Source organism: Megachile rotundata, chromosome 16 (assembly GCF_050947335.1).
Source record: "Megachile rotundata isolate GNS110a chromosome 16, iyMegRotu1, whole genome shotgun sequence".
Taxonomy (NCBI): domain Eukaryota; kingdom Metazoa; phylum Arthropoda; class Insecta; order Hymenoptera; family Megachilidae; genus Megachile; species Megachile rotundata.
This window is the reverse complement of record NC_134998.1, coordinates 13,852,436-13,869,581: the sequence shown is the minus strand read 5'-3', so window position 1 is coordinate 13,869,581 and position 17,146 is coordinate 13,852,436. Positions and strand designations below refer to the sequence as shown.

The 17,146-nt window shown below is 45.4% G+C and overlaps 1 protein-coding gene across 16 annotated transcripts in view; it reads left to right on the top strand.

The window, feature by feature from the left end:
- The first annotated feature begins 80 nt into the window (after positions 1–80).
- The window catches only part of PMCA (plasma membrane calcium-transporting ATPase 3), a 64,574-nt gene continuing 47,508 nt past the window's right edge, over positions 81–17,146 (top strand). For 4 of the 16 annotated variants that reach the window (XM_076541450.1, XM_012289381.2, XM_012289370.2 and 1 more), the window contains exon 1: positions 4,272–5,136. The gene's annotated coding sequence lies outside the window, so the exon portion shown is untranslated. Of the gene's footprint in view, positions 472–4,271; positions 5,137–16,237; positions 16,517–16,568; positions 16,727–17,146 lie in introns of those variants that run through there. The other 12 variants (XR_001096471.2, XR_013041062.1, XM_012289386.2 and 9 more) reach the window with 8 other exon arrangements.

The following is a 17,146-nucleotide window of genomic DNA, read 5'->3' as shown; positions in this document are numbered from 1 at the left end:
TTTCCGGCATGTAAAATAACACGAAAGCACCCACAATTCTCCTTTTTGATACGATTAGTTACTTTCATAATTGTGTATCAAAGTTGGAACAACACAAATAATAAATTCATTTGTATGTAATTTTAGAGAATTTTAATCGGATTAAAAAGAAAATTTGATATAGTTAAAAAATTGATTGTTCCGTGGTACGTAGCAGCATGGTACCGTTGCAGCGCTGCGCAATAGAAATTTTTGAATAAACCGCGCAACATCCTCTCTCACCTACGCTTCAGTCTCCGCGCGGCTGTCATGGTGTACGGTTGAGAAGTGTCCGTTTCTCGTCGCGACAGATAAATTTGTGTAGTTTTTATTAAATAAATCGGTTTACAGTGATAATATTTGTTTTACTTTCATGTAGTAATATTGTGGTGCAAAACGAAGAACGAGCAAAGTACATGCTGTGGCGATGGAAATATTCACGGAATGGTATCGGTAAGTGACGCTATATCCATAGTTGACACTTTTATGTAATGTGAATGTAAATTCTTCGGATATTCGATATTATTAGTTTAAAGAGAATAAAAAGGTTGTGTTTTTAAGATATATTCGCGTGTAAATAATATTCAGTTATGCGTTGACGTTTGTTTTAACCTTAATAGCAGTCATTCAAAATATAGCTTGTTCGCCATTTTATCCCGCGCTCATTTTGTAGCGGTTGAAAAAGTTTGAACGTATAAACTCGGTTGTAACTAAATTCGATAGAAATTAATTGACGAGTTTTTTCCTAAAACGAAAATGTGATTTTCCGTCTTTCGAACGGAAAATAAAGTTTAAAAAGTGACTTACCAACGAAATAAAAAGAGTTGGAATTACATAAACAAACGCACATAACAGTGTTCCCGTTAGTAGATTATTTTCAAACACAATTCTTCTATTCTAACATTTACATTACATAATTGTTTCAATATTTTATAAGTAATTAATTTGAAACGAATCAATCGAAAGTTGTGTTTGTATACGAAACTGTGCATATAGAAGAAGGTTGTATCGCGAAATAAAATATTATTTTTACGACAAAAGAGAAATCGATATAATCAGATGAGGAATACGTATGACTATTCGTACTGTCGATGATCGAGGAATCGTGTAGCGTGCTTTCGTTGGTAGGGTTTCGTTTCCTACAGTGGGTCAGATAGGCCTGTGGGGCATTTCGTTCCTTGTACTTTTATTCTCCGCACACTCGGATATTTTTAAACACTCGTTCATCACGCACCCAGTCTTTGATCCGACAGTTACGAGGCTTCGCCGAAGCGATTTTCCCGCAGGTGCTACGTTTCATCGAAATCTGACTATCGAATCCTATCGCGAATACGTAAAAAGTATCATTGACGTTCGGTCTGTAGAAACTAAAGCAATTTTCTCGTATCGACATTGATCATTTTGACAGAAAGGTGTTCGCGTGGAAAATACATACGGAAGCGAACGATTTACGAATTATTTATCGTGTTCAACAGTTAGTAAGAAACGATTACCAATGTTTACTTTATTGAAACTTATTATTTTCGCGATAATATTCGGTTAAGAATTGATCCGACCTAAATGTATTTGGAATCTAAATGAAAAAGATTGAAAAGTAAATGTTCTGTTTTGTTCGATCGGCGCGCAACGTTTAACAAATTGAACGATGACTCGCAAGATGGCGCTGCGTGTACGAGGCGAAAATTTCGCGTAACCGCTGATTTCTGGCGCTCTTCTAACCTTTCGCAGAATCGTACGACATTAAACATTTTTACGTCACAGAAGGTTGAACCGATTCGAAACGAGAGCCGACAAATTCTTTCTTCTTTTTATATAACCAAACAAAAAATAGCCAATTATGTTTCGCGAAAACGGATGTTTCTACGCGAAGTAAAAATTTGGAGGGGAAACGCGTGGTAGCAGCGTTTGACGTCACGAGGTTGTTAGTTGGTAATAAAGTAAAATTAATTGCATTAATTGCCCGCAATAAAATTAATTCTGCCATGACTGAATAACGCGTGAAAATTAGTGGTAAAATAATTCGCAACGTGTGCGTTAACAGGCGCGCGTGACGTCAGAATCAGTCGTTTCGATGGAAACCTGTTTGAACTGGAATGAGCGATAGTGTATCATAATTTTTGTTCACGTTAACTTTGGTGCGATCGTTTTTTTAACTTTGTTTTCCGAATGAAAAAAAAAAAAGCAGTAGATACGATTATTTTATAATAACTTCAATGGCTTTAGTTAAGGTTTTTATCAGTAGAAAGCGTTGTATCGTATTTAAACGCGTTCGAGGGTGTACGTTCTTGGAGAATATAAAATATCTTTTTGGCGAGACACGTTCAATTACTGCGGAATCAATTCGTGGATAACGCAGCGTCGCGTACAATTTATGGTCGGATGCGTTCGCGATGGATTCAGAAAATATGGTCAAGGAAGGGGATTTCGTGAAATTTTCTTGGCAGAAAGTATTTTGAGGTTTTGGAAGCCCGTCCGAGCACGCGCAGTACGTATTCTGCAGAGGCAATCGAAGATCGCTGCTCTTAATGCGGCGCACCAACCGATTTCCCTTTAAATTCCAGATCGGTTTAATTTTCGTAATCGTAACGATAGGAAGGGCAAAGATAGTAATTTTATCAGTAGCGAAAATATAAAATTCTTAAAGAATATGATGCAAAGGAAGGAGAGGAGAAGAAGACATCGTTGATTACAAATGTTATATACGTATATAGGTCAGGGACTCTGAGAGAATTTAATCGCGCGATCTCCACATAATTTTCTCGGTGGCGTTAAAATTCTGTGAATTTGCTCGTCTTAAAATCTCCCGAAGTGTTTCTAAGATTTTCGAGGTTCTTCGTTGTATTTCTCGTATACGCGATAATAAGAGTAAAAGAAAAGTAAAAACATTCTATTTCGTACACGCTATCGTTACGGTTGATTAGCGCAAAATGGTCGAAACGATCGACCGCGATACAGAACGATATTTTACGATGAAAAGGTAAAAAAAAAAAAAAAGCAGAGCAAAGGGGGAAGAAACGAAAAATAGTACGAAGAGGAAGGAAGCGAAAGGAAAAGGAAAGGAGGCGACGAGAAACGGGGGTAGTGTGTTAGAGGGTTGGGTGTTGGAGGCGAGCACGACGCGCACGCGCCTAAACTCGGAATATCTCGAATAGTTGAGACACGCCAGTCGAACGGAGACCGCAGTATCGCGCAGAGCGGGGTGATTTTCACCGAGTTTGTGCGCACGGAGGACCTTTAACCTTTTCCTGACTCGCGCGCACTCTATCCGTTCTTCTCTCTGTCTCTATCTCTATCTCTCTCTTTCTCTCTTCTTCTCTCTCTGTCCCTCTTTTCTTCCCTCTTTTCCTTTAATTCGTTGTTGCCTTTTTTTTTTGTCACGATACACGGTTGTAATACCAAAAACACACGTACGTACTCGTTCGGAATGTTGGAACGAAACGGAGTTGCACGAAGAGGAAAGACGCGCGTACATATACGTTGACGCGAGACAGACGTACGTGTCGCGTAGGATTCCTCTCGCGGAAAGCGAAAGAAAGAGGAATGGAATATGTGATACAGAGGCTTTGTACACGTAACGGACAAACGAACACGAGGCCACGGACGAATCCGTGAAACGGAAGACACGCTCGCGTGCGCGCGCATGCGAAACGAGTCTCGTCGATGCGCGAACGTCGTGCGACTGACTGGTCACTGATAACACGCGTTACATCCGGGTCAACCTGTCTCTATGAAAAGAGGCATCAAAGAAAAGGCTGCGACTCGTATTGAGAATCGCTCTCTACACAGGCACGGTATCGTATTCGAAAGGTTGGACGATAGAACGAACGATGCGATCAAAAACGTCTACTTTTCCCTCTGCATGACCTCTCTCCTGTTGGTCCGTTCGTTCTCCGGTTTTGCCGGCGGATCGCAACGTTCGTTAAAAATACATAGATACACGCGGTCGCGAAAATAGGTGAAAATACTCGAAAAGAGAATCGGTACCGCGACGGAACGTTGTTGAAAGATATCGAATCGTCTGCACCGTGGAGAAGCGATAAACCGAGTGTGCCTCGGGGTTATAGGTATTCGGCGAGTTGCGCGAGAACGACGGAAAGGAAGGGCAAGAAGGTGAAGTGATTTTCCAACGGTCGTCGGCATAGCAGTGCATGCGCGGCGCGTGAGGACGCGGCGCCTCGCGGTGAAAGAGTAAGAAACGACGATTTCGTAATCTCCTAGGTTCCTTTCGCGTGCGTTTTCGCGTGCGTTTTCTCGTAGACGTCGCTCTACCATTCATACTCGATTCCTCGAGCCCGTTAACCGAGTCCTCTCGCGCCGATATTTCTTCGTAGCATTTTCTTCCCCGCGATATATCTGCCATCGCTACTACTACCACCACCACTATTCACCACCACCACCACCACGGACTCCGACCACCACCATCTCACCACCGAGCCCCCTCCCCCTTCCGGTGCTCCGTCGTATCTTTTCACTCCCGTTGTCTGGATTCTCAGTACGTTTTCTCGGTGTCGTTCCGGCGGCGATCTCGGTTCGAACGAAACCTCTGGGGACCGCGTATATTTTTGTGCGTTGCGCAGGGTCTCGTTCGATCGCGCGCGCGAAAGGAAAGAAGAGGAGAGCTCGCCCAAGTTCCTCTCGAGGTCTCCGTTTTGGTTTTTTTTTCTTTTTCGCGCGTATATCTCGAAGCAACGCGCGAGATCTCGAAAATCGTTTTTTCTTTCGTTTCTTTTTTTTCTTTATTTTTTTTTTTGTTCCCTTTTTTTTGACAATTCCTCTCGTCGTGGTCGTCCAGGCAGCAGCGGCGACAAGCGGCAACCGCTCGCAACAGCGAACGGAACGGGCGTCCGTGACACGATCCAGGGAATCGAGCGATTCCGTTGTTCGTGGTTGCAAATACGACGAGTGCTCCGAAAGCGCGAATAAATGTGTCGGTCACGGTACAAGACGTGAAGCGGGGGCATACACGGCAAGTGAGTATATTTTTAGTGGCAAGCGCCAAGCGCTAAGCAGAGTGGTATAAACGGGGCGCGCAGTGGCCCGATGAAGCGGCGTATGTGACATCAAATTTCTCTCTCTTGCCACCTCGAAGACACCGAGACATCTTGCAGACCATCCGCGGTGAGTATTGCCCAAACCCTCGTCGATTGATTCGCCATTCGGGACTCGCGACACGAGCTCTCCTACACCGATTCCCCCTTACCTCCCCACCCTACCCACCCTACCGAGAAATTTGCCCACCCAATACCAGCAATCTCCGCAGGCTCCCTCTCGCCCCAACCGATTTACCCGTCCCTACGCGTTTTCGCTCTATCTACGCACGCACGTGAATCTCTCTTCTCTCGCCTCTATACGTTTCTATTTACGATCGTATCAACCCCCTCCTCCTTCGCTCTTTTCTTCTCCACGCGTTTCTCCTCCACACCTACGTTTTCTAACCTTTCTCTTTCTCTCCCTCCCGCCTCTTTCTCTCTGCTCATCCCCATCCCACCCGTTTTCCGCCGTCGCCGTGTCCCGTTCTTCCGATTAGTGTCGCGCGCGCACACGCATATATCTCGTACGATGGAAGGTACTACTCTCGTTCGACCAGTATATCGGTCAGTTTCGTCTCCCATGTTTCATCGGCTCGAGCAACAACCCTGTTGTTTGTTCGCCACCGGACGACTATGTCGACGCGAGCGCGATAGCGACGTTACGAAAATTATGTAACCGTCCGCTCGATCCGTCGGCATGGGCGCACGCTCCTCTCTCTCGTCCTTCGTTTCTTCCTCTTGTACCTCTTCCCTTGCTCGACCTACCTACCTATCTACCCTCCGAGAGCCCTGTGTGTTGCCCTCCCCTTTCCGATCGTTTCCCCTCCTACTTGGAGCGATCGCGGTTCAACATTATTTCGGGAGTGCCAGCCAGCCTGCCAGACCTCGAGAACGACAGAAAGAGAGAGGAGAGAGGAAGAGCGAGGAGGAGACTGGCTCTCCTTGTACGCTCTCTCTCCTATACCTCGTGTCCCGGGATCGGGCAGGCGCATTATCGCGACGGTCCGCGCGCAGCTTTTGCTCGCACCGCGTTCTCTCCCGCATTGTTGCGTGCGTGCCTTTTCCTCTTCTTCGCACCACCCTTCCATGCCGAGAATTCGCCACGATGATGCCATCGGATGGGCGTGTACGCCGATGTATCTTGTACGGCGTCTACGGTATTTCGAGGATAACGTATATAGTTTTCCCCGTTCGCTTCCGCTTTTTACGCGCGTCTACCCTGCTCGCGCCTACCCTGCTCGCGTCGTCGCGATCAGCGAGTCTCCTCTTCGCGTTCGGCCTTCCATCGCCTCGGTTACGTAAGGAAAGCAATCGAGGACGAAATAACGTTAGGCGCGTCGTAAATCTCGGTCTTTGGTTTTTCGGTAAACGAAACCGAAGAAGGCTCGAATTACACACCAGGAACGAGACGAACGCGTTTACGCGCGAGCTCGAAACGCGGCCCGTTTACCGGTAGTTGGTCGTTCTCGTTGTACGAGTCGTTTGCTCGATTCGCGTCGAAATATTTATTTTTTATCGCTCTATGTCGACTCTAGCACCTCTCCTTGGTTATTTATTCCGTTGACTCGTCGAGGACCCGGTGGTGGATCCTGCGTGACCTAGGCCGTCGACTACGAACATTCAGGGTTGATCACGATTTTATAGCGAACAAATTGAATCAGCCGGTCTGCCGTCTGCCACAGTGGAAAGGGTCACGATTAGTCAGACTCGAGTAGTCTCCGGTCCCTTTTAACTCGGCCATTCTCATCGAAATAATCGTGCATAAACTTCCTATCCCTTCCACGATGTCTTAACACCCCTTCTCCCCACCCGTCCTAGTCACTGGCGCACGCTTCTGCTCCCCGATTCGCTTTGTCCTGAAATACATCGAAGGCTCTCTCTCTCTCCCTCTCTCTTTCTCTCTCTCGCTCCCTCTCGCTTGCTTTCTGTCCTCGCCTTTGTCCTGCTTTCATAGTATCGACCCAATACGGTTGACCTAGACTCACTTGCAAGGAAGCGTACTCAACCTTTGACACTTACTCGCGCTGACGAAACCGGCCGCGATCGATAAACCGTCAAAACTAATTACGTACGTGAAAATCGCTTTGGCTGGGTTCGTCTCTCGTTTCGGTCTCTTTCGACGCGTTTCACTGAAACGATAGAAATTTCGACGCTATCGCTTCTTTGAAATTATGCACGATTACGAGTATATCGGTAAGTCGAGAAATTTTTCGCGGCGCGTTTCGAGCTTACGGGGTAGAAGGAGAAAAAACGGTTGGGCTAGAAAGAAAGAAAGAAAGAAAGAAAGAAAGGGCGACGACAAAATCGATAGGTATTTGTTCGGTCCGTTAGGAAGTTTTCTTCGGGGGTATCGTTTCCCTCGCGACGAAATCGCGTCGACGAATGGAAGCGAAAGAAAGTGACCTTAACGGGATAGCGATCGCGAGACGGAACGTTATTTGCGAGGAAACAGCGTTCCCCGGGTCGGTAGCATTTAGAAAAGAAGAACGAAGGTGATAAATTGTTGGAACGATAAAATCGCTGAAAATAGTGCGGTATTTGCCGCGTTAACGAGGAATCGTAGCGTCGTGAAACCGCTTTATAAAAAATGCTGCCAACTCGTTTCTTCTTTTACTGCTTCGTTGTTAAAACACAGAAAAGTAAGTTGACGGGAAACGATAAATTGGGTAAAAATATAGCGACTGGTTTATCTCGTTGATACGTATTAATGTCGTAAAGATAAAGAGGGTAGGAAGATCCAGTGTCCAGAGTGTAGATAGTTGTAGTGGTAGTCCGTTTGTTCGACGCCGGGGGTGGGCTCGCGCTCGACCAACGCAACGATCCATTCGCTCGAATTCCTATCGCGCGATACACGCTGCTACCGTAATACGTATTCCTTTCCATGCTCGCGCTACATCGTCGGTAATATAGGTCGATAGGTCGATATACTCATGGCTACCGTTTAACCTTTCATCGAAAAGGCATGCAGCAAAGAAGCGTAACGGAACATCGAGCAGCCCCTAAAAACAACGTTCCCGTTGCCTTTCGCAACTCATTCTTCTCTATTTATCGCATAAATATCCCACCTACGACCCACGCGTGCCGGGATCTCTCGGAAAATATCGACGATAACCTACATACGACGCCGAACACGAGCCAGTTACTCGAGTAACAATTTACTCGCGGAATTACCGAAAACAAGCTTTTCTCTCTCTCGCCGACAAACGTTTCGTCGATCGTTTCGCCGAAAAAAATTTCAACGAAAGTACAAGGATTCTAGTTGTCGATAAAATTCGTGCCGTTGCATCTAATTCGCGGAGATCGTTAGAGCGTGACCACGCTCCGACGACTCGTAAGATCGTTCGTTGTTTTCGCTCGGATCATAATCGTTAGCAGGGTGAAAAATGCTCGGTGTCGGATCGGGCTGTAATTACTCGAGATTCGATCGAGTCGGGGCCACGTGCCGCGAATTTATCGAGTCGCGATATATACTCGTTGGTGAAAAGTTGACCAGGAAGTACGCGCGTAGTTTCCTCGGCGCAGACACCGCTGTATCTACCGTATGGCTGGTACGCATCATAGTGGATTAAAAATAACTAGACACGTGTGCGAGACTGGCCGAGCGTGCGCGGTGTCTAGAAATAAAGCAACTGGCCGCCACGCCGCGAGGATTAACTTTTTCGAGGCGAAACTTTACCGCTGGTTAATGCATCGTTAGCCGCCGCCATCGCCACCCGCGATATGCTTTTTCTCCTTCCGCGGCGATCCTCGTTGACGGATATATCGTTGCCCTCCTGTTAACGGGAGATCCCGTATGGGTTATTTTAACGCGCTAACTCATTTTCAAACATTTTTCTACCAAATGTTTATCGCTCTTAACCGTTTCTTTCCTGTACCGCTCGAAACGTCGTCCCGCATCGGACGCTGTGCAGGTTCGAAAGTTTCGAGATTCCATCGGAATTCGCGTAATCCACTCTTCTAGAAGGAACGTATAATCGCGAGAGAGCGTCCTTTGCTCTCTTGCACGAAAGTTTTCTATCGGTAAATTTGCGCGTGTCAACGACGGTTATCGTCCTACGCCGGATTTAGAAATTTTTCATATTTCTTCGCGTTCGAATCTCGCGATCGTAAAAGTTGTCTTTCGATTTTTCGCGAAATTCCTGTTCTCGCGATTGTTCGAAATTTATTTTCCTTGCCGAAGTAATTTGATTTTTGTTAGCCGGGGTATATTATTACGCCGTTGCCGAGATTAACGATCGAACGAAAGGAACAGGGAGCGGCCGGGGTAAGAATTAGCTTCATTTATTTTCATCGATCGCGTTAGAATCGCGAGGCAAAAGCGATAACGAAAAGCAGATATGACGGGTCGTTCGTGTGCGTGTTGACCGTGGATCGCGTTAAATTCTGATTGACCTAGGCGACGCGACTCGACTGGACTCTCGACGCCGTCGTTAGACTCATCTAGAATAACAAATAGCGAATGATTCACCGCGACAAAGTGTTCGTGATCGAGGATCATTAGGGAAAAGGTCGTCGTTGGACGCGATAAAAGTTGTTCGGTAAGGAATTCTCGAATGTCGTCGGATAACGCGGCTCGTAACGAGATTCGAAATAATTAAACGGCTAATGCGAAATGCTCCGGATGATCTAACGTCGATGCTACCCGCGTTTACGTTACTACCGTGTCCGGTGTAATCGTACTCCGTAGTACATTTGCCATTACGCTGCCGCGTCGACAGTCGCGTAGACAGTCGCGTAGTTAAACATAGCGAGCGAATTACGGTTTCGGGTATGGCGCACGAAATATTCTGGAATGCTAAGGACGAAAAAGTATCGGTCGATCGGTGCCAAAAAGATTTCTGCTCGTCGACTCACTGTCTCGTCTGCCGATAGTTTGGCAATGCTCTCGCGAGCGCGCAGACACTTAACGCGGCTGTCTGCCAAGTTTCTTGATTCGCCTAAATTATCGTAATCTTTCGCTGTTTAGACGTAATTCTGGAATAAACCGCGTGTCCGAGCTTCCATCGTCGTATCCTCGTGTTATTCTTCGACGATGGTATACTATCGCGTAACCGTTTTGTTTGATATCGTTTTCGAGAGTGCATCAACACCTTGGCCGAAAATCAAACAATCTGCAACGATCCGTTGGAAGAAAAATTGTTCGCGAAAGCGATCGAACGAGCGAGTTCGGGACGAGATATCGGTGTAATTAGAATCAATCGACGAGAGCAGAATCTTCTAATATGCTCGGCGGAAGCCGTGTAATTACCTGACACGAATGTTTTCAAGGTTTCCCCGTTTCGCCTCGTAGGGAAGATTACGCGAAAACTGTTCCACGAATCAATCGTTTGCCGTAATCGACGACGAGCTCGTTTCGTCTTAAGGATATCGATTAAGCGTTTTCGTAGTCGTTTTCCCGTGATATCGATACGTCACCGGCGAGATTTTTCATCGTTTTTCGTGTCTCGCTACGTATCCGAATCATGGTTGTCGAAAAATGATAAAATATTATTATTATTATTATTATCGTCGTGACGAAATAAAGGTCGAATTTCGAAAGGCGTCGTATATCGGATAGGCTTTATCCGGATAGGTGGTTGTTTCGTCGGTAAACAGGCTAAACTGTCCTCGTCGTCGTTTAAAGCGATCCACGGAATAAAGGAGAAACACGTCGGTTTACGTTTACCTCCGACGTGTGAAGAGCGAGCGCGCCGAAGCTTTAAAGTGCAATTTCCAATACATCTTGAAGCCTCTCCGGCTGCACTAGTGTCCTTAACGTGCACATAGTTGATACGGATCGATAACTGGAATTATTTTTGCACTGTCTTTCGTGACCCATTTTTCATCGACGCTTACTACTAATTCCAACGAGCTTCGAACGCCATATACGATCCTAGGAATTTTCATGAATTCGTTACGATATCTCCGCAAAGAGGAATCTCTCTTATTTCCTTTTTTCTTGCTTTTCTTTTTATTCGCTCTTTTACTTTCGTTCTCCTTCGTCGCGCTACAATCGCATCCTGAACTCATAACCTGTCTTATATAGAAAACTAACAAAGCGAAATCAAGGACGCCGCTTATTATTACTTAAGGGCTTCGATACCGATCAATACCGTATAATCCAGTAGCGTACTACGTTTATCTACTCGCTGGAAGAACGCGACTCGTGTTCGAGTATCGTTTCCGCTTTCTCTTTTTTTCTTCTACAGTTAGCGACGCGGTGAAATTCGAAAATACCGCTCGTAGCTATTCCTCCGAAACGAACCGATTAATTAGTCGTATTATCTCGCACAGTTTCGCGACGCGAAACTTTCCAAACTCGATACGTGTCGAGTTTACGCTCGCGTGAAAATTCTCTATAGTTTAACGACGAAGAGAGAGGCTGATTTTTCTATCGCTTAGTCGAACGAACGATGTATTAACGTCGCGTGAAATAATTTCGTGCTTTACAGGTGGGTATAAATTCTCCTATGACGACATTATAACCGATATAAACGCTATAAATAGTAGAGCTGGCAATTTGCTGAATTCTCCGAACTCCTGAGAATCCTTCTTTGTTAATGAATTCCTATCCTCGAGAAATTCTTATTAAATTCTATGCTTCGAGGGGTGAACTCGATATGTCGTTGTTTCCCGGGAATACTTAACGAATTTGCATTCTTTTTCGAAACACTGTAGTAATTTCGTAAGCGCGATAATACGCGCGTTAAACCTCGATATCTCGGACAATAGATGTCTCTCGAGCCGCGAAATCGCGGAGCTTCGGTCCGCACGCGACGTCGGCATTACTCGTCGTCGATGAGGCGCGTATCGCCAGCGACTCGATTCTAGTATCGAGCGAAAGCATTTCCTCGGGAACTCGAGTTGAGACTCCTGATTCGCGGTGGCGGTGGTTGGCGGTGGTTGGCGTTGGCGGCGGTGGTTGGCGGCGGCGAGAAAAGGAACGAAAGAAAAGAAAGTCACGAGCTAGATGATAAAGGGAGAATCTTGGAACGCGTTCTTCTATCCTTAGGTCGAACGCGTATTTCTGCATGATCTGTAAAAAGGACACAAAGAAGCGTGTACGTTGAATAGAGGGCCCGTCGTGTCGGACGCTTTTAATTTCCTGTTCATTGACGTCTGATGTGAATTAACCTTATTGGCGTTTAACGGTTTATTTAGCTTTCTGGTCTAATCTTAACCGGCGCATTAAATCGCGCATAATGGTGTCAGGATTGTTACGTTCGTTCGTAACACTTTCGTTGCGCGCGTTATGTCCGTCCGGTACACTTGACGCCTGGCCCGAGTATTTATACAGGCGCGGCTGCTGATGGCTTCAATAGGATGCGTTCCATCGAGACCGATATTAAATTAATATTATCCGTTAATGTGTACGGTGTTGGTGTCGCAGGGGAGTCGTTGTTAGCTACTGGTTGCTCTAACCGGGTTACGGTGAACCTGGACGAATAGATGATTAAACAGAGGTTCCGCGCTACTATTTTTTAATGATTATTTTTCAAGTTGGACTTTTTATTTACGAATTGCTGGTAATTCGGTACGACAGCTAATTGTTTCTCTGCTCGTTAACGTACATCGTTAATGGAAAATCCGTTCACCGGCGAGTACTCTAGTACCTCCTCTCTCGCTACACTTAAGAGCACGGCAAATATTGACTCGCGTTGTACAGATAAGGAAGGAACATATTTGGGAAAGGTTGAAAGGAGCTGGACTGACAGACACGTATCGGCTGGAAGGGGCATGCGCCCCGAACGCGGACATTTATGATTCACGATGTACATCGTTCCTGTTCAGTGATAGCGGAGTTCGCTCACGACCTAATCGAACCATTCTTGTTCGTCGATCTAATGGGCTTGCCGCGTTTTAACCGTCTCGCCATTGTTTTTATACGCTCGTGCCCCTCTAGATATATACAATATGTATACGTATATAATATTCTATGCTCGTAACTATTAACGCGTATCGATTAGATGGACGAAAAGAGGTTAGGCGAAGGAAGAAAGAAAAGAAAAGAAAAGAAAAGAAAAGAAAGGGGTTATTTCCAGTTGGAAAACGAAAGAAATTTTCGTTATTTAAAGTGACCGTCGAGGAGCCTGATCGGCATTGAACACACGTTTCGTCAAACATATCGAACGAGTTCGTTCGCGCGTATCCAAGTATTTTAATCAAATTATTCCGCTTGGACTTTCCCTTCGATCCCGTTTCAAAGGGACGATCGGAAGTCCGGCATCCACGATACGAAACTTTATCGTTTCGTATCTCCTCTTTCCGAGCCGTGCAACTTTACCTCGTGATTGATACCCAGAATTCGATGGGTATCGTACACCGCGTGCACCCGAAAGATGCAATTTCGATCGAGCCGGGATATTTAACGGTTATTCAAAGGGGCAACTGGAAAGCAGCAATCTGCGACACGGAACCGTGCGTTACCTATTCGAATGGATCACTATGTACGGGCTTGGCACGACACGAACAACCGAAGTCGAACGGTTTTCTACGAAGTCTCGCGAAAATGCTACCGCCAAGATGGCAGCTGGTACCGTACATGTTCCAACAGTATCCTCGTATCGTTTCTTTCTTTTTCTTTTCTCTCTTCCAAAATTCTCGTTACGCGCTCGACGAGATCGTCACGTCTCGTCGTTCAATTTCGAATCGAATACTCGACAACGAATTTACCAAAGAGACAATAAATACGATAAGTGACAGAGAAACGTCTGGATCGGCAGACGAAGCGATAGAACGTATTTTAAAATTTCCATAGATTAGGTGGGCTGTTTATTTTTACCCTGCCGCCCTAATGTTTGGGCCATCGCCCACATCGTCCACGCCCAAAATCGGTCCTGCTCACGCGATCGTAGGTCGAATCGTTGCGAAACTAACCAACCGTGCCACGTTATCGCGTAATTATACGATCAATTTTTGTTACGTGCCACTGTAAAAAATGTTCAAGTCGATAGATTTCGTCTCTTCGAAACAATTTTGGACAATTGAAAATTTCGCTTCTGACTAATTAAGGAATATTGTCATTAAACGGGAATTATCAGAGTTTTATCGCGTGCCATTTTAACTTTCTCTACTGTGTAAATGTTGTCGTACAAATTCCTATCAGCGCCAACGTGAATCATTTATCCGTGTTACAATGGAAATGCAAACGGAGATATCCTACTCCGACCGTTGAAAATCAGATCAGAAAATATTTGGTTTTTCGCTGGAAGAAGCTGAAGAGAGAGAGAGAGAGAGAGAGAGCGGGAAAACTAGGATACCTCGTATTCCTGAACCGTGATGCATACAGAGCGTTATTATATGTATACGTCACGAATCTTGGCTGGCTAGCCACCGCTCGATACGTGCTGCTTCGTATTATCATCCGGTACAAAAAGTTCGAGTTCGGCTGAATTTAACGCGTGCCCTTTCTTTCTTTCTATTTTATTCGATTATATAATATCTAAGCTAGAAAGATCGAGTTAAATTTATTATCGGATTTAAACGAAAACGCATCTCGATAAAATAGTGAAAGTATAAATTGTTCGTGTCGTTCGATTCACAAAGGTGTTGTTCGTTCACCGTTTCCACGAAGGTTTCGCGTTTAGCGTGACGAATACTAATTAGCAATGTAATACCACGGTGTTACCGGAGTCGCATTCCTGGAACAGCTCCTCCTTTCAATTATGATGCTCGTTACGTTTGAATCTGCAGCGTTATTCTCATTCACCGATGAATCATTTCGCTTCTCGCTATATTCTGATCCGAAGCATCGGACGTTCGTCAATTTTTCACAGCCTCGTGCACGCGTGGCCATGTATCCAGGCATTACGATTTAGTAGGAGGAGTCTACGAATCGTTATTTAATTCGTTGTCCGGCGTGTAGAGGAAGAAGGAAATGAAGAAAAAAAGAATGGACAAATTATCTTTGTTATCGAGAAGAAATCGTTTGACGTTCGATTCTTATTATTCTGTACGCGTCGGATGATCGTCGATCGAAAAAGGAAAAGGAAGGCCTGCTCCGCTTTGTCGCGCGATGGAAATTAAAATAAGAAAAAGGAAAAAAAGGAAAAAAAAAGGAAAATGTTGCAACTAGAGAATGACTATGTTGCGCGATTGACTTTTCGAATAAATATTTAACGAATGACGAAAGTGGAACGATTAAGAAGCGACGTAAGAGTTAAAAAGAGAAAGAAGCTTTTTCGTCGTACACGCGATATATATTATTTTGCTTTCATTTACGTCGACGTCCTTAATCTGGAATACTATACATATATCAAATGTTTGTCTTTTTTTACGATCTGCGCTTGTGGCGTTACGTCGCTCGATTTAGTTGCGGCATCGCTCGTTCGCATGATCTTATCAGCGACGTTTTATGACAGACATTTCGGTACGGTGACTATATTAACGTACATGTATATTGCTATCTATAGCAATACGCTATAAATACAGTATCACACCGGGCGGGTACAGCAGAGAACGATATATCACTATACTTGTATTATGTTGTAATAGCGAGGTAGAAAAATTTGATAGTAGTTTTCGCGAACGGTGCGAAAGTTCGCATACTTCGCGGCAGGGATCACGGCGGTTTATTAAACGATAGGCTATCCTGTAACAAGGGCAAGTTCTGTTCCGATTGCATCGTGGACGGAGCCACGTGGTCGGCTGGTCTAACAACGAAATCAATAAATTGTTCCGAGTCGTGCGGGGTTCGAAACGTCGAGTTTCTGGCAGGAGAGAGAAGGGTGTCCGCGATCCGGTCTCGTTCTCACGCTGTTCCCCACAAAAGCACGAAATTCGAGTTGAATTCGGTAGCCAGACATTGCGTGTGTAATCGCCCCACCCTTAACCCGATATCTCCCTTCCTCCTCTCTTTACCGGTCGCTCGTCGAGCGTGCCTACGTTCAAATATATCCGGAGTGCTCTCGTTCCTTTTTGCCCGCCTGCTCGATTGACGTCATAATACGACAGCGTGGAGCGTATTAGCGTCATGAACGTTTACACGATACTTTACTTCGGCACGTTATCAATCCTTTTGGTTTATAACGGGGCATACCGGTATCTTGAAATCTGTCAAGCCTATTATCGGTGGCTGGAAGAAGGTCGCCGCCGCCGCCGCCGCCGCCACCGCCGTCGTCGCTGACGACGATTAGTCTCTCTCTCTCTCTCTGTATATCTCCTATTCTCCCTCTTTCGCGTGTATCCGTGTCTCGTAGTTACAGCCGTAGAGGCGCGCGCCACCGGCTGCTCGTGCCCGTGTAAATTTTTCACCGCTCCCTGGCATGCCGTTTGCGCGAATTCGTTCACTCGTACGTTGGCCGTGGATTCGTGAGAATAATTGAACGTTCCGTTTTATCGAACGCGCACGGTTCGAAACAGTCTTTTTTCCTCGAGTTCGTCGTGCGCCGCTGTCAACCTTGAATTTATAAATATTCGTCTCTCCGAATATCTGTCTGTCTATCCGCGCGAACGCGCACGCGCTCGAATAGCGTTACACCGAGAGCGAGGTAATTGCAAATGCCGAAAATGCGGTGAAATTTATCTTTCTAGTAAGTAATTTTTCTCGTGACACAATCGGAGTCTGAATTTCTCTCTGTTCGTATAACAGATTACGTGTACGCGAGTGCAACAGATGGATGAATATTTATGAATAACAGCGTTCTTGAGAATCGACTCGTGTAGCGATGAACATTGATAACTTGAAAGTCGAACGTGCGGTGAGTAATTACGAGAGTGTTTCATCATTTTTCTCCGCGTCGAACGTAAGAAGTTCGATAAATAATCCCGATGATTTTCGACGAAGGATCACGGAGAGGAAATTTCTGTTTCTCCCTCGCGCGGTGATTCGTCGTCGGTCGGAAAAGACCGAGTAACGAGAGCGTGGAACAGTGAATGAATCGTGTGTGGTTCTCGATGATGCTAGCGCGCACGCGACCGCATATTGCACACGAGTAATTGCACACGAGTGCATACAAATGTTTGCGAACTGTTAATTTCGCGTGTTATCCGGTTTAATTGTCGCTTTTCGTTCTCGGTAAGGTCGTCTCGATCGAGTTTTATGTCACGAGATTTTAATTTATCTACCGACGAAAAGAAAGGAAAATCGTCCTTAACATCTTCATTGACGTTCGAAATGA